The sequence below is a fragment of the Dermacentor variabilis genome, chromosome 6 (assembly GCF_050947875.1).
Source record: "Dermacentor variabilis isolate Ectoservices chromosome 6, ASM5094787v1, whole genome shotgun sequence".
Lineage (NCBI taxonomy): Eukaryota > Metazoa > Arthropoda > Arachnida > Ixodida > Ixodidae > Dermacentor > Dermacentor variabilis.
The window spans coordinates 146752071-146766492 of record NC_134573.1 but is presented as its reverse complement, the minus strand read 5'-3'; the positions used below and the strand labels follow the sequence as shown (position 1 = coordinate 146766492).

At 42.8% G+C, this 14422-nt stretch overlaps 1 long non-coding RNA gene across 1 annotated transcript; it reads right to left on the bottom strand.

Annotated features, from left to right (window-relative positions):
- Positions 1–401: 401 nt before the first annotated feature.
- Positions 402–8776, bottom strand: LOC142585423 (uncharacterized). The gene is made up of 3 exons (XR_012829090.1): positions 8359–8776; positions 6739–6875; positions 402–1627 (listed from the first exon to the last, which is right to left on the bottom strand). It is a non-coding gene; the product is annotated as an uncharacterized LOC142585423 (long non-coding RNA).
- Between the last annotated feature and the right edge of the window lie 5646 nt (positions 8777–14422).

Genomic DNA, 14422 nt, shown 5'->3' with positions numbered 1-14422 from the left:
GTTTTTTGCCGTTTTAAGCACACACTTTATACCTCTATTCATCAAAGCTGTCATTTATCTCCACGGGATGCTTCTACTAGTACTTTCACACATGACTTAAAGGTAGCACTGAAAGGCAAAGAACAAAGTGCTTCCACGTCGAATGTTTCAGCATTTACGAACAAAACAGCATGTGTAGCTGTGCGTGCTGTTCAATATATAAGCATGCACTATTTCCTGAAATATATGTATGCTCCATTTACTGTCAGTGACCTGCTTATACCCAATAATTTAGTTTATTTTTCACCATGTGCTTGCACTGAATATTCCACAGGCATGGTAAGTTAAGCTACCAGAATAACAATCAACTAGTCTAAGGTTACCTAATTGAACAAAATCATTGTAAAATTTGTGACAAAATGTCAGAAGAAAAGTATTTATTTCATTAAAGAGAAATGGTTACATAATAATATTTGCACATTTTAAAAGTAAAAAAGGAAGATAAGGAGTAAAACCATACCAATACAAAGACATAAGCACCGAATAATGGCACAGGCTTGCTCATTTAAATTTTAAGCAGAACAGTTTTTTAAATAACCTCACTACGAACTATCACATGTTTTCATTCGAAAAGCACTGCATCTTATTATAAAGCACAAAAATAACCGGTCACATAAGTAAGAACAAGTCTGAGTGTGTCTTTAACACAAGGATATAAAGTTGGGCGAGTTGGTACAGTAACATGATCTTGGATTGTAGCGCGAAGTGACATGGACACAGACTAGAAGCAGATGGGATGAGCGCTAACTCTCAACTAAATATTTATTGCAACGAACATATATATATATATATATATATAGATGACTGCAAGAAACCGCAGCACATCTAAATGAATATTGAATACATAGTAGTAACATGAAGACGACAAACAAAAGCCATCAGCCATCAACTACGTGGCAAATCTGAGGGCAAGCTATTCTCTTATCAAGTATACCTGTAGGCATTGCGACCAATGTGCTCCCAAGATGCATGAGGCATTAGTCATTGCAGAGTTGTAAGGACATGACAATCCTAGGATGATTATGTTCTTGAGGCTTTTTCCCCACTTTCCATCTTTTGAAACTAGTATACTTCAGTCATGAAAACAAAAATGCTACAACTGGCGTGTGATAGGTTTTGCGTCTTATTTCCTAGCAGCTCATTGAAAAGAGCCACGATGAGAAATTCAAATGCTGTTACCTCATCAGACATTCAAATTTCTTAAACACAAACAAAACTAGATAGGCATTAGAGCGAGCATCACTTAAATACATTACACTGGTTTAAAGTTATTGCACCACTTTGTGCCAGGTAAAAATGTTAGAAACATCAAAAATGTTAAGATTCTACGGCCAACCGTGAAAACTAAATAAAAAAAATCATTAAGCTTTCTTAAACGGGTACAGGAGCTTTACAACTGGCCGTCTTGGTGATGGACACGCAGATAGATGAGCAGCCATTCCACTGAGACGAGAATGTTGAGGGCTTCGCATGGAAGTCTGCGAGACACTGCAGAGTAGTTCTTGGTCCACATGAAGGAGGTTGCTTGCATACACATCTGGGCCACCATACTGAATGCATGGTGTTACCGGAACCTTTTCCCCCTGCACTGTGGCAAAAAAGCATGGTTAAGTTTATACGATATTTAATATGCATAAGAAGAGGTGAGGCATGCAGACAGGACACGAGAGTAGAGAAGTGAACACGAACGCGAAAAACATGAAAAATTTCATTAAATTGTTTTATTAGATAAAATTTTTATACTATGTGTCATTCATTATGAGGGTTCATAACCGCAACATATTTAATATATAATCAGGTAGAATTATCAGCTTGGTCAGTTTGTACAAGCTCGTTTGAGGCAAGAAATCAAGTTTTACAAACACAACCTCAACATTCTTGATTGAAAAACGAACACCTCAGATGACATGCAGTCCTGTGAGTGGGAATTGCACAGTTCCAGAAAAACATTAAAACTCACAGACCGATCTTGAAAAAGGAATAAGCAGCTGCTACTGCAAAAAGCGAATTAATTGACAGGTTTTAGTAGCACAAGGGCATCTTTGGCCAATGAGCGCCAAGTCTATACTGCAAAAGACAAACTTAGTGCATCTTTACAAAGCAAATATATAAAGATGACTAATGCCTCTCTGCACTACAGTTGCTTTGCTCTAGCGTGAAGTCATTTTAATGCATGCACACGTACATACACACGCTACACCCAAGTGTAACAGCTGCAGAATTAAAATTGGGCAGCAACAAAGTCGCAACCTTTAACCATTGATCCCAAGCTCTAGTAGTGACTGGAGGTAGTACCAATATCGCCAATGATGAGTCGCAATCTTTCTGCCCAATGTTATGCTGCTCTTATTGTCAAAGATGAGTTACAGTCTGCATTGAGGGAAAGCTGCCCTCAAGAGCAGCTTTTATTTTTGTGTTATTTCTAACCGGAGACCAATGAAGTAATATATTTTTAGAATGAGAATGACACCGAAAAATTGAGTACGTAAGAAATTTGGAAAATTTGGTACATTTTTCCGGAATTAACTTGGGGGTTAACGGCTAAAGCGACAATCCAGAAACTAGAACAAGTTTTGACATGTTTGCTACCAGTGAATGCTAGAAAATATGTTGGCATTCTGTAGTTTTGTCCAACAATGCAAAAGGGATTCTTAATAACTGAGGAAATAAATGGAAAAGTATCATGAAGTATATTTCGTGAATGTAATGCAGTATCACTCAACTTCTGTTACTATATAATCTCCACTTGATTAACCTGCACTTTCTGAACTAGTTCAGGAGGTGCTGCATTTCACTACTCATTCCACCAGTTCAACGTGGCAGCAACTGCACGTTGTGATTTGTTTTACTTAGTGCAGGCTTTGTACAGGGCGAGTTCACAGCATTCCCTGCACTTGGCCGAAAGGTAGTGCATGTTTACGCAGCAGATGTGGTGCCGCTTCTGCACGAGCGAGCTGCAGAAATCAGTTTCATACAATTGCTAGAGGGAACTCTGACGTTAGTGTCCACAGGAGATCAAACAAGAACGGCTGTACCAGCATGGAAATTATGGAAAGCACATGGATTTGCCTAAACTTCGTCTGTTTGGCTTCAAACGGTTTTGTGACTTTGTAAACTAGTCATTTTCAACAAAATACTGTGTAACAAATAAATAAGCATTAAAATCGTCCGACGACAGGATTCAAACACAGGAACTCTAGAACAGAAGCCTGATATTGAAACCATTAAGCCACGGAGGCATGTAACGACCAGCGAGTGCAACGCCCTGATGAATTTATCGCGGGCATACCAGTGCCTTGAGACTCTTGGCGCCTTTCGATTTGGCCACCTGGACAAGCTCAATCGTTGCAATTAATAGCAATTGTGCGTGTTGGCGCCGTCTTCTGCACTTCGGAGAGTATAGACTGCGCTGAAATTTACAATAAGATTTATATAGCGTATAATATACGAAGCCACAAGAACGTCTGAATTCACAAGCACGAATATCAGACAAATCCGTGTGCCTCCCGTCATTCCCATGGTGGTACGACTGCAGCGCCAGAGCTCCCTCTAGTAATTAATGTAAGAAACTCTATGGCAGAAATAACCTAAGTTCCTCGCATTTTGTTCTGGAGTAATAAACTAAGTTTTGCTGGTCCCATAAATCTTACTGGTCATTTAATTCCAAGTTTTAGTGCAGTCACATGTCTAGTAGACAATTGTATTTTGCGTAAACATTGCAAAGCCAACTGTGATGAATGTTCACTCTGGTAAATTATTTATGATCGAGTAGCATAGACTACTGAAGCAGTCTCTGGAAGGCAAATAAAGTAATTTTCTTATTAGCAGCCTTTAAACAGCATTCGAGCATATGACACATGCACCTCAGATATGCTGATAATATTTCCTTGACTCAGCAAGAAGCGATGCTTCATGTTCCATGAGGCTACTTCTATCAAAGCAGTATTGGTGCTCTCTAAAAACAATGCCAATGCAGATGATCCAAATATTTTTCAGGGGCAACAGTTATGCCTGAAATCATGCTAGATTAGTTTTTTTAAACACATGCTCAGACCATGTTAGAAGTGCTTCTTAAAATCCTCCTATTTATTAGACTAGTCCTATATCTGTACACAAAGGCTACTAATTAGGTTCCATGCTATATCATCATCTTAAAACTTCACTTCGTAATACATATGCTGTGATAAGATTTGAGACCACATTGAGATGCTGAACAAGGTGAATTCATTATTTTAAAATGAAGCTCCTGTTCTTCCAAACGAGAAGAAAGGCTACTGAGGGTCAAAATTTTTCTGAATCACAGCTGGAAGATGCCAGGAAAGGCACGTGGAAACTTATTTGTAATTTTCTATGTAAATGTAGAAATGATAAAGGGAAATGAAAATGGTCAAAAACAACCAGGCATGGGGGGAGAACGAACCTACAGCCTTTGCATTAGGCATGCGATGCACTAACCACTGTGCCACCGAGGCAGCATTCAACCGTCCACAATGGCCCCTCAGATTGTCGACGCTCGAACACGGCCGTAGTACCCCAGTGGTTAGTATATCACATGCGTAATGTGAAGGTTATGGGTCCGTTCCCCACCCACAGCTGGATATCTTTTAATCCACTTTCACTTACCTAGAATTTATCACTTCTATACTTCATATAAAAAACTTAAAACATGTTCCTGTATGCTTTCCTTGGCCTCATTATCTGCTGGCTTCTTCCAGTTCTGTTACTTCCAACACTTATACATATTCTAATCTGGTAAGTAAACAGTTTTGCATGATGCTGGAATGCAATATAATACATTATTGCGGGGCCGTGTTATGTAGAATGCCTTACATTGCCCAGGCAAGGTGTATTAATGTCAATCTTGAAAAAAAAATCCCACTCCAGGCAGAAATGCTGTGTACTGCTGTGTGCAACAGGGTTTAACGAAAACAACTTGTTCAGAAATAAAGCCACCAAACAACGAGGAAATATGAAAACTAGATGAAAATTTGTGCAGTTGCATGTTAAAAATTTAGCACAGCAACAGATGAAGACATAATGAAGGAAGCGCGAGGATGGTTTATTTTGGACACACGAGGCAACATACTTGAAAGATGCATATGAGCTTACACGTGGAGAAATATTGTTTATGTAGCAGCTAAACTACGAACAGGCCTAGAACACACTGATACAAGGTGTCGAGCATGTAAATCTTATCATGCCCTTAAGTCAAAGAAACATGGCTGTTTTTCATGATTCGCTACACATGGCTGGCTCACACAACTTAGCCACTTCTATATATGCCTTGTAATTACCAGGTGGTCTGTATGACATGTGCAAGCTTTAAATATGTACAAGTGCCACGTAGCTGGACAGCACCAAGGTAATGTCGTTTGCCATCGTTTTGAGGAAGTGAAACCAATTCTTGCATTTTTCCTAATTAGGTAATTAGTTATTAAAGATTATTTAACTGCTGAATTATATTCAAAGCAAAAGTGTCAGTGCGAAAATTGTAGAGCATCCTGAAAAATTCCCAATCCAGCTTTCTACTGCTCAATAGGTGCAACAAATTTTTTTTTCAGGCTTGAAAGAAGCCAGTGAACACATGCAAGAAGTGCCGTGCAACTAACCGCTCGTGCACCTGAACACCGTTTGGCTCCTCCTTTCATGCTTGAAAAAAACTTTTTGAAAAGAATATTTTAGAAATCAATTAATTATTATTGACTATGTTTTAGGCAAAATGCATGAAATAGTGTGACTGCCACCTCCATTTTCGGCGACATGAATTGACTCCATTTTCATGTCCAAATCCAGCTATACATGGTGCGTGTTTTGAGCTGGTTCTGTAATTTAGGCTGGTTTTGACTAATTGAAGCTTCGCACCCTAATAATGCAGTCAGCCTAAAAAGAAATTGGTACATAAACGGTCGCTGTCAGTACTCCATGCTCCTTTAACTTAGTGCAAAGTGCTTGTGAGCCAAGAAGTTGGTAGTTCTAAGCAGTATTTCTCATTTTGACCTGGTGTTATAGCCCACTTACTATGATGCCATGCTGCTCAGTCATGCTGGTCCCAGCTTCAATCTAGGCCATGGCAGCTGCCCTCCAATGAGGGTAAAATGCAATAACGCTTATGCACTTAGATTCAGGTGTACATTAAAGAAGGCCAGGTTCCCAAAACTTCAGGTTGTGACTTTGGAATGTAAAAGCACATAATTTAATTTTAAAATCTAAAGGTGCTTTATTAGGAGCAGGGGCATCATTTTGAGCTTTTACTGCACTGCCATGGCACCAAGAAGCTCCGAGTAAATAAAAACAATTTCTTAGACAATGTACATATCTTGCAAACATTTACAAACACTTCTCTACATGCACCTCTGTTGCTGTTATATTTAGATCTGTATGCTAAGGCGGGTTATGATGTTAGAACATGTTTCAAACTTGTTTTTTTTACCGCTTTAAAGTTGTTGGTTATTTTGCATCTCATTGTGTCGAACGCACATTTCAGTGCATCAATTTCTTCAGAAAGTGCACTCCTCTTTATTTATTTGTGCATGCAAAACGGGTTCAGAAGAACTGCTTTCTGAAAGTCTGTATAACAAGCAAAAAACAATTCTATGTAGGCTGCACAAAGAGAAAGGATTGGTTTGTAAATATGTTATTTAGTTCTTAAAAAAAGAGGCAGCTGACAGTATTCTGTTCCAAAGTAAAGATTGCCCCTACCTGGCTCTGCTTCATTTTCCGATGTTGATGGTCCATTCGGGGGCACTCAACTGATAGGCTGCACTCTGGCGATGTCGGTTGTGCTGTCACCAGGCCCAAGGTCGATAGACATCCTCACCAAAAGTCGAGTCGAAACGCTATAAAAGAAATATCTCATCATTTTGCTATCAGTTTTGTCATCTTGCGTGTTTCACACACGGCCGTCAGTGAAATATTTCGTCACTTGGATACTGAAAGAAATTCAAGCATTTTCTGGCAGCCAAGCTGATGATGATGACGTGTGGTGTTTTATGGCGCAAGGGCCAGGTTTGGCCAAAGAGCGCCATGACAAGTGGTAATGTTGACGATGTATTATGGAAGATGTGGCTTGGCTGTAAACTGGCCTAAAAATTGTCGCTGTAAAGTGCGTAAAATCTACGTGCTATAAAATTATGGCGATGACTAATGACGAATACTATGAACATTAAAATCCATCGTGGAAGAATGATGCAAAATATAAAATATATAGGATGGTAAAATTACTTGGAGCACTGCTGCCTCGCCAGAGCCCTTGAAACACAAGGACCTAGAAGCATGTGCTATACGAAAGAGCTATCACAGCGGCATCCTCTGAAGAGAGGACGGCAGCCGAGCTGAACACACAGTAAATGGAGAACATTAAAGAGCAAATGCAGTTGTCACATTAGATTGATCAAGTACAGCAGAAATGGAAAATAAATCAGTGATACTGTGTCTGTTGGCTTTGAATGCAAGAAATGTAAAAACAGGAACTTGCAGCCACGCCACTTTGAATTTCCCGCGTTAGCTACACCTCACAAGTTTGGCATCGTCCGGTACTCGGGGATAGTAACCGCTTAAAATCAAGATGAACGAGTGTCGGCATAAATTAACAGGATACTTAACCGGGCAATATTGGCGCATAAAACAACTCACGTAGCGAAGCTACTGTCAATTACCCGATGACGCATCTCCGGCGGTGCGGTTTGGGCGAACAATTCAAAAAGGAATGAGAGTTTCACTTGTCAGAAGACAGAATTGTCAGCTAAGACAGAATTTGAGTTTCTTACTAAACTATACTGGATATTTACGCTCCGAATAAAACGCTGGAAATTTTGTTACGTCACATTGCATATGTATGAAAGTGAGGGAATTGCTTTTATTGTATTCTGCCCAGACGGCATGTAGCAGCTACCACTCTCATGCAACAAAAGCATGAAAGTGGTACTCGTGACACCGAAAACAAACGTAAACAGCGCCAATGTTACGCCCTTTGGAGTTGGAACTAGCTTTCATAACGCCATGAACACGACCAAACATCGAGCGAAACAACTCTCTGCTCTCGAAAATTGTTACCGCTTGTATTTATATACCTATCGCTGCCACAAGAAAAAGTCAATGGGCTAGCTGTCCACAAGCAGCAGATTAGACTGACAGCAACATATTACGGTAACGTAAAACAATTTCCACGCTGACTTCGCAGCCGCGGTGTGCTCTAAGTGCCAAAGTTCTCGTTTGCCGCTCGAAATTCACACCATGATGACGGGCGCTGCATCTTTCACATGAAATATTGCACGCTTTGCTCCGGAGCTCAATAGGAGGGCGAAACGCATTTGCACGTACCTGAAATCCGCATGCCGGAAACCCGTCGACGCTTCCGAGAACGGGGCGCACAGCCATACACACCCGTACGGCGGCTTGACTTGGACGTGAGGCACTTCTATCAAACATTTCACATGCGACATGTTTCACACCGATTGCGCGAACACCAGAAAATGACGCAGGCCGCATTGCGACGCCGAGCAGACGTGCATCCACCGATGAGCTATGTGCGCGGATTTCAGAGAACAAAACCATACAAAACGTTATGCGCGAGAAGATGGCGGCTCTCGTAGCGGAGACGAAGCGGACGAAGCAATGACGCGCGAATGAACGTTGCCAACCGTTGGTTCCGCGTTATGCCGGCGGTGGCGGCTTTAGTGGCGTGTGTTGCGGCTGTCTAATTTTTTATTCCTTTTCCCCAAACAGTATAGCTAAGATCAGTTCTTTGAATTTTTAACTGTGTCGTTTGGCATTATCTTTGTCTTTTTATGTTATTAAGCGGCCAATTATGGCCTCCCAGGTTCGCGCGTGCCAGCTTCGCGCGCAAATCTCGGAGGCCATAAGACAACTCAGGAAATGCCGTTCTTGTCGTTGTTAACGTTTCATCATCGTTTCTTCAACTGAGATAGAGAGGTAGTGTCCCTTTTCCCGGGGTCGGGAGGGGGCGATCAAGACGGAATCGCTCAGCGGGGGGCGGGGTAGTGGGGTTGGTGTTGGTTCTTATCGCGAAATTCACGAACCCTGCGATTTTTTTTATAACGTAAGCATTTCTATACTTACCCAACAAGAAAAACCATCCGTCCATCAGTCCGTACCGCACGATATCTTTCAAAATAGAACCCGCAGCAGCGAGTGAATTCACCTACGTGCTAGCTCTCGCTTCAACGCGACCGAAGCGGCGAAAACACTGCGTTCACGAAGCTTTCAGCTTATGCCGCACTATGCGCTTTTCGCAGATCACTTTCAAGATAGGTGTACGCGCGTCTGTTTTCAAAGCGAAGTAAACGGTGAGAACACAGCGCGTGAAGTTTTCAGCAGTGGGCACACTCTGTCCACAATGCAGTTCGCTTTCAAGATACGGTTCGCACGGCCGTGCCACAAGCAGCCGCCGCCGGAGAACGGTTGATAATGGTTCGACGCGGATGAGGAGGGCTAAAGAGCAATACCGGCTCAAAACGAACGGAACGTCACACGCGCGCCTGGCCCCGTCACCTGCAGTACTTTGCTTGCGCCGCCGACCAGAGCAGCTCGTGTCGCCGCAGCGCTGTCGCTTATACTTGTCGGATCAAGTCTCATAACATTAATAACGACATGGACTGCGTGTAGATGAGGAAGAGTCACAATGCTCACGCGCACTTAGACAAATGCGAGAGGAGTTCCTGTGTGATTTTTTTTTACCGGAAATGTGCAGTCAGCGGTGGGACCCAGAGTTGACAATGCCTGTAAGAGGGGTGCCAAACGTTTTTTTTTTTTGTGAGAGTCTTGCCCAGCTCCCAAAGATCGGCTCAAGCTAAGACTTGCTGATGGCTGTATGTGTTCTTTTTTTTGTTGTTGTCACATGCCCTCGAACCGCCACGAATCCTACAGTGTAATGACATTAGAGCAGTATTCACGTCCAAAGGGAAATGCAGCCGGTAATTGGGCTGCCTAAGGTTTGCGGCCCGGCGGCAGCTGCCCTCCCGTCCCCCGTTTCCGTTGACAAGTTAGGGGGAGGGGTCTAGAGCAATCTTACACCTCCCTCCCCACAGTGGCGTAGCCAGAAAATTTTTTCGCGTGAGGGGGGGAGGGTCCCAATTGACCGTGGAGGGGGAAGGAGCGGGGCCATTGCCATAGCAGCAAAAATTTTACTGTTAGTGAGCGTTACAAGTGCCCGGCGTGCCCCACTTGGCTGCGCCGTTACTAGCCCCCCAGCCCCCGGCAATCGACGCAAATCGAGCTATCAGAACGTGCATGACACGTATGCATGACATAACATGAATGACATGCCGCGAAGCTAGCATGGATGTCGTCACATCATCAACATCATCATCATCAGCCCATTTTGACGTCCATCGCAGGATAAGAGCTTCTCCAGCGATCTCCAATACCCCTGTCTTGTGCTAACTGGTTCCACGTGTCTTCAAGTTTCCCAATTCCATCACGTCCACATTATTCTCTGCCGTCCTCGACTGTGCTTCCCTTCCCTTAGCACCCATTCTGCAACTCCAATAGACCAGCAGTTCTCGCCCTTACGCATTGCAATGTCTGCCCAGCACGACTTTTTCCTCGTAATGTCAACCACAATATCAGCTATCCCCGTCCGCTCTCTAATCCACATCGCTGTCTTCCAGTCTATTATCGTCATGCCTAATAATTTTCATTCCATCGCTCGTTGCGCGGTCCTCAACGTCTTCCCAAGCTTCTTTGGTAACTTCCAAGTTTCGGCCCCATACGTTAGTAACGGTAGAAAGCAATGGTTAGCAGTAAGCTCCCTGGTCATGATTTAGTAATGCCTGCCGCAAGCTCTCCAACTACTTTTTTATTTTTGTTAATTTCCTTGATCAGAGGCCCCTGCGAGTAATTAACCTCAATAAACGTATTTCTGCGCAGGTTCTAGAGGCTGACTGCCGACCATGACATTCGTTCTCTCGCCAGGCTGCGGAACATTACTTTTCTCTTCTGCATACTAACTTTCAATCAGACTCTTACGCTTTCTTCGACAAGGTCCTCAAACGTTTGTTGCAAATAGTCTGCAGCGTTGCTGAGTATGCCAATGTCATCTACAAACCGTAAGTTGGTGAGCTATTTACCGTTAGCCCTCACTCCTAACCATTCCCAGTCGAACTGGTTGCACACCTTTAAGTATTCAGTGATAGCATTGTAAATATTTTGCCATTGATCATATGAAGCCTTTTGCAGATATCTGGCTATGCAAAGTCTGCGCGTTTGTGTCATCCGTTCGATATCAACATTCGTGGGAAACTTCATTTTTGACCACTGTTCGGAGCCAGTGCGCTACTGCCTAGATGTCCCGATCTAATCATTCCAGCTACCTAATTCAAGCGCAGGAAGCGCGCGTTTCATGTATAGCCAATATCAACGCCTTAATTGGCAATGTTCATTTATCATATACTGTAAGCTTGTTGACTTACTCCCTTATAATTAGGGTGTAAATTAGAAAGACTGGGGTGTTCCAAGGGTGCTTTCTTGTTGAACACCCTTTTCCGTTAAAAAAGGGTGTTTCAGGGGTGTTTACAAGGGTGAAAAGATGAATACACCCGCATTACACCCATAAGGGTGTAAAAATTTTAAGAGTGTATATAGCAACACTGGTAGACCACTGTCTCGAAACGTTTTACGGTTGCTGGGAGGGGAAAATAAACAGAAAACGAAAATTAAATTATGGGGTTTTACGTGCCAAAACCACTTTCTGATTATGAGGCACGCCGTAGTGGAGGGCTCCGGAAATTTCGACCACCTGGGGTTCTTTAACGTGCACCTAAATCTAAGTACACAGGTGTTTTCGCATTTCGCCCCCAACGAAATACGGCCACCGTGACCGGGATGCGATCCCGCGACCTCGTGCTCAGCAGCCTAACACCATAGCCGCTGAGCAACCACGGCAGGTGGAATATAAACAGAAAATTATTAACTTAGAAAACGAAAGCGGGACATCGGTTGTCGACAAGAATTGTGACTTTTTCCTGCTTTCGTCGCCTCTATTGCCGATATATAATTCTTGGTTATTAGACTAAATTGATTGATTGATTGATTGATTGATTTATTTATTGATTTATTGATTGATTGATTGATTGATTGATTGATTGATTGATTGATTGATTGATTGATTGATTGATTGATTGATTGATTGATTGAGTGGTCATAGTTGATTTAGTTACTTGCAAGTGTATCAAAAGCGCTGGCAACGAGTGCTTTTCTGCCTCTTTTTGACTTTCGTGCCTTTTTTTTTTGCAACACGTGCTCTGTTGTCATCTATACTTTCTTCGCTGAAAAAAAAAGGTGCACCTTATAGTGGACTTTGATTCGCTCGAGTTTCAATTTATGCTGAGCCCCATGGTTCATATGCGCGTGTTCTCGCTTTGGCGGTGACACCTGTAGGGGCGCTTCACTGTTGGTACACTTCTGACATGTCTGCTGTCACTATGTGACTGGAGCGTTGGTTAAGCAACTACGAATGACGATGTAACGTTCACAAAAATTGACATCCCTGTGAATTCGGATACGGCAGTAAGTAAAATATTCAGTTGTTAGCTGAGCTAGTAAATCCAATAATGTATCGTTCTTGTTATTTGCTTGCTTGCTTGCTTGCTTGCTTGCTTGCTTGCTTGCTTGCTAATTTGTTTGTTTTCATTTCATGCACCGTAACCATCTATTTACGCGAAATAAGATACGTTTAATGGGGAGGCACTTGAACACGTGCCATTCTTTTTTTATATTAAAGCGTTCCCACGCAGTTGTGGGAAGCGCTCTCACATTGTTTCATGTTACCATTGTAGCAAAATTTTGTGATGTCAAAGAGCAGGCAAATTATTATTATTTTTTGATAAGCGAGATCTATCATAGACAGTTACAACAGCGTTTCGAAGTACAAAGTGTGCAGTGCGATTGGGCACATCAACCTCACCTCATTTTTCTTTCTTCAGCAGTAATATAGAATGTATCAAGCGAGTTATATCGTTATATCATTCAGTTCAATGGCAGTTACCAGAACCGGTGGTGCGGAAAAGCATTCCTTTCTCAGAAGCTGGAGAAATACCAGGTTCTAAGAAAGAATGCTGTTCGGGCTACGCGACGTGTAAGATGAGTGAAGAGGCATGAATAAAGGCATGCATATCAAACTAGTCTTTACATGACTTCGTCTTCATGCAACAAGATCAAAGAGACCGCATCGAGCATGTAGGTCATGCAGGCTCAACGCCCAAAGATCGATACAGCTCAGTTGTTAACACTAGTCCCACTGCATAAGCCGCGTGTAGTGCACAACATGTAATGCGTCAACTGTATAGGAACAAGTCAGGTGACAGGCGTTGATGGCGCGGCGAAATGCACAGACGTGTCTGATAAAATATAACGCTGTCGAAAAGCACGAGACCCTATACGTCTTCGTGTTTTCAACAGCTTTCTCTGAATTTAGGTGCAAAAAGGAACCAGCACATACAAAAAGGCCGATGCAAAGGACTCTATGGGAGCGTTATCATTGCTAGTCAAAACGGCACAACTTATTGACTGATATAAGAATTTTGTTTTTCTCTCGTATAGCCGCATGCGACCCCAGTTACTTCATAAATCGGTATTTTCCTTGCGTTGAGGTCGATTTCTTACTGGGCGTTTTCGTGCTTATTTTTATAGTTACGAAATAAGAGGAAAAGTAAAAAAAAAAAAGTTGACTCGCCATCCCGGCCCTGCGACAGTGGATATCCAGCGAAGCTGTTGAAAACCACCACTACAACTGCTGAGGGGTTACGCAGTGCTTTGTTGCTTTAGGGTAATGGGAGTAACGACAATGTTGACAGTATGGCGCCGCTGGTCGTATTGTTTTCCCTTTGCCGCTCCTCGTATTCACGCTGCTTCTTGGGAGTCCTAACTATGCGTTGCCTACCAACAGCGGTGACGCAACAACCATGAAATCAGTTGCTAGGCTCGTTCTTTTATATACGAAAGGCTCGTGACGTCACTCCCCACGCCGCAAGCTGCCGTCGCCGCGGCAGCTTGCACAACAGTAATCTTTACCAGGAAACGTATACGCGGGGAGTGCTACGTGCTTCGCATTGTTATCAGGAACGTCTTATCAGCAGTTATGTGCTTCGGATGCTTGTTTGGTGTTTGCTCTTTATTAAAACGAATATACTTATCAACATGTTGTGTGCCTGATTAAAAAGAACGCATGCATTTTTCGCTTAACTTTGCCGAGTCCTTGAGGCCCGGATCACCTCCACTGCGGCTCGGCCCTGTATTGCGAAACCTCCGGTATCGGCCCACGTTTCTGGCCCACGCATCCGCTGCATGGACACGAAAAATGCCGACCCACGAGAGGCTAACAGCTTCGAGAAGGAGTTCTAAGAATGCACAAAATTAAAGTGCTAAA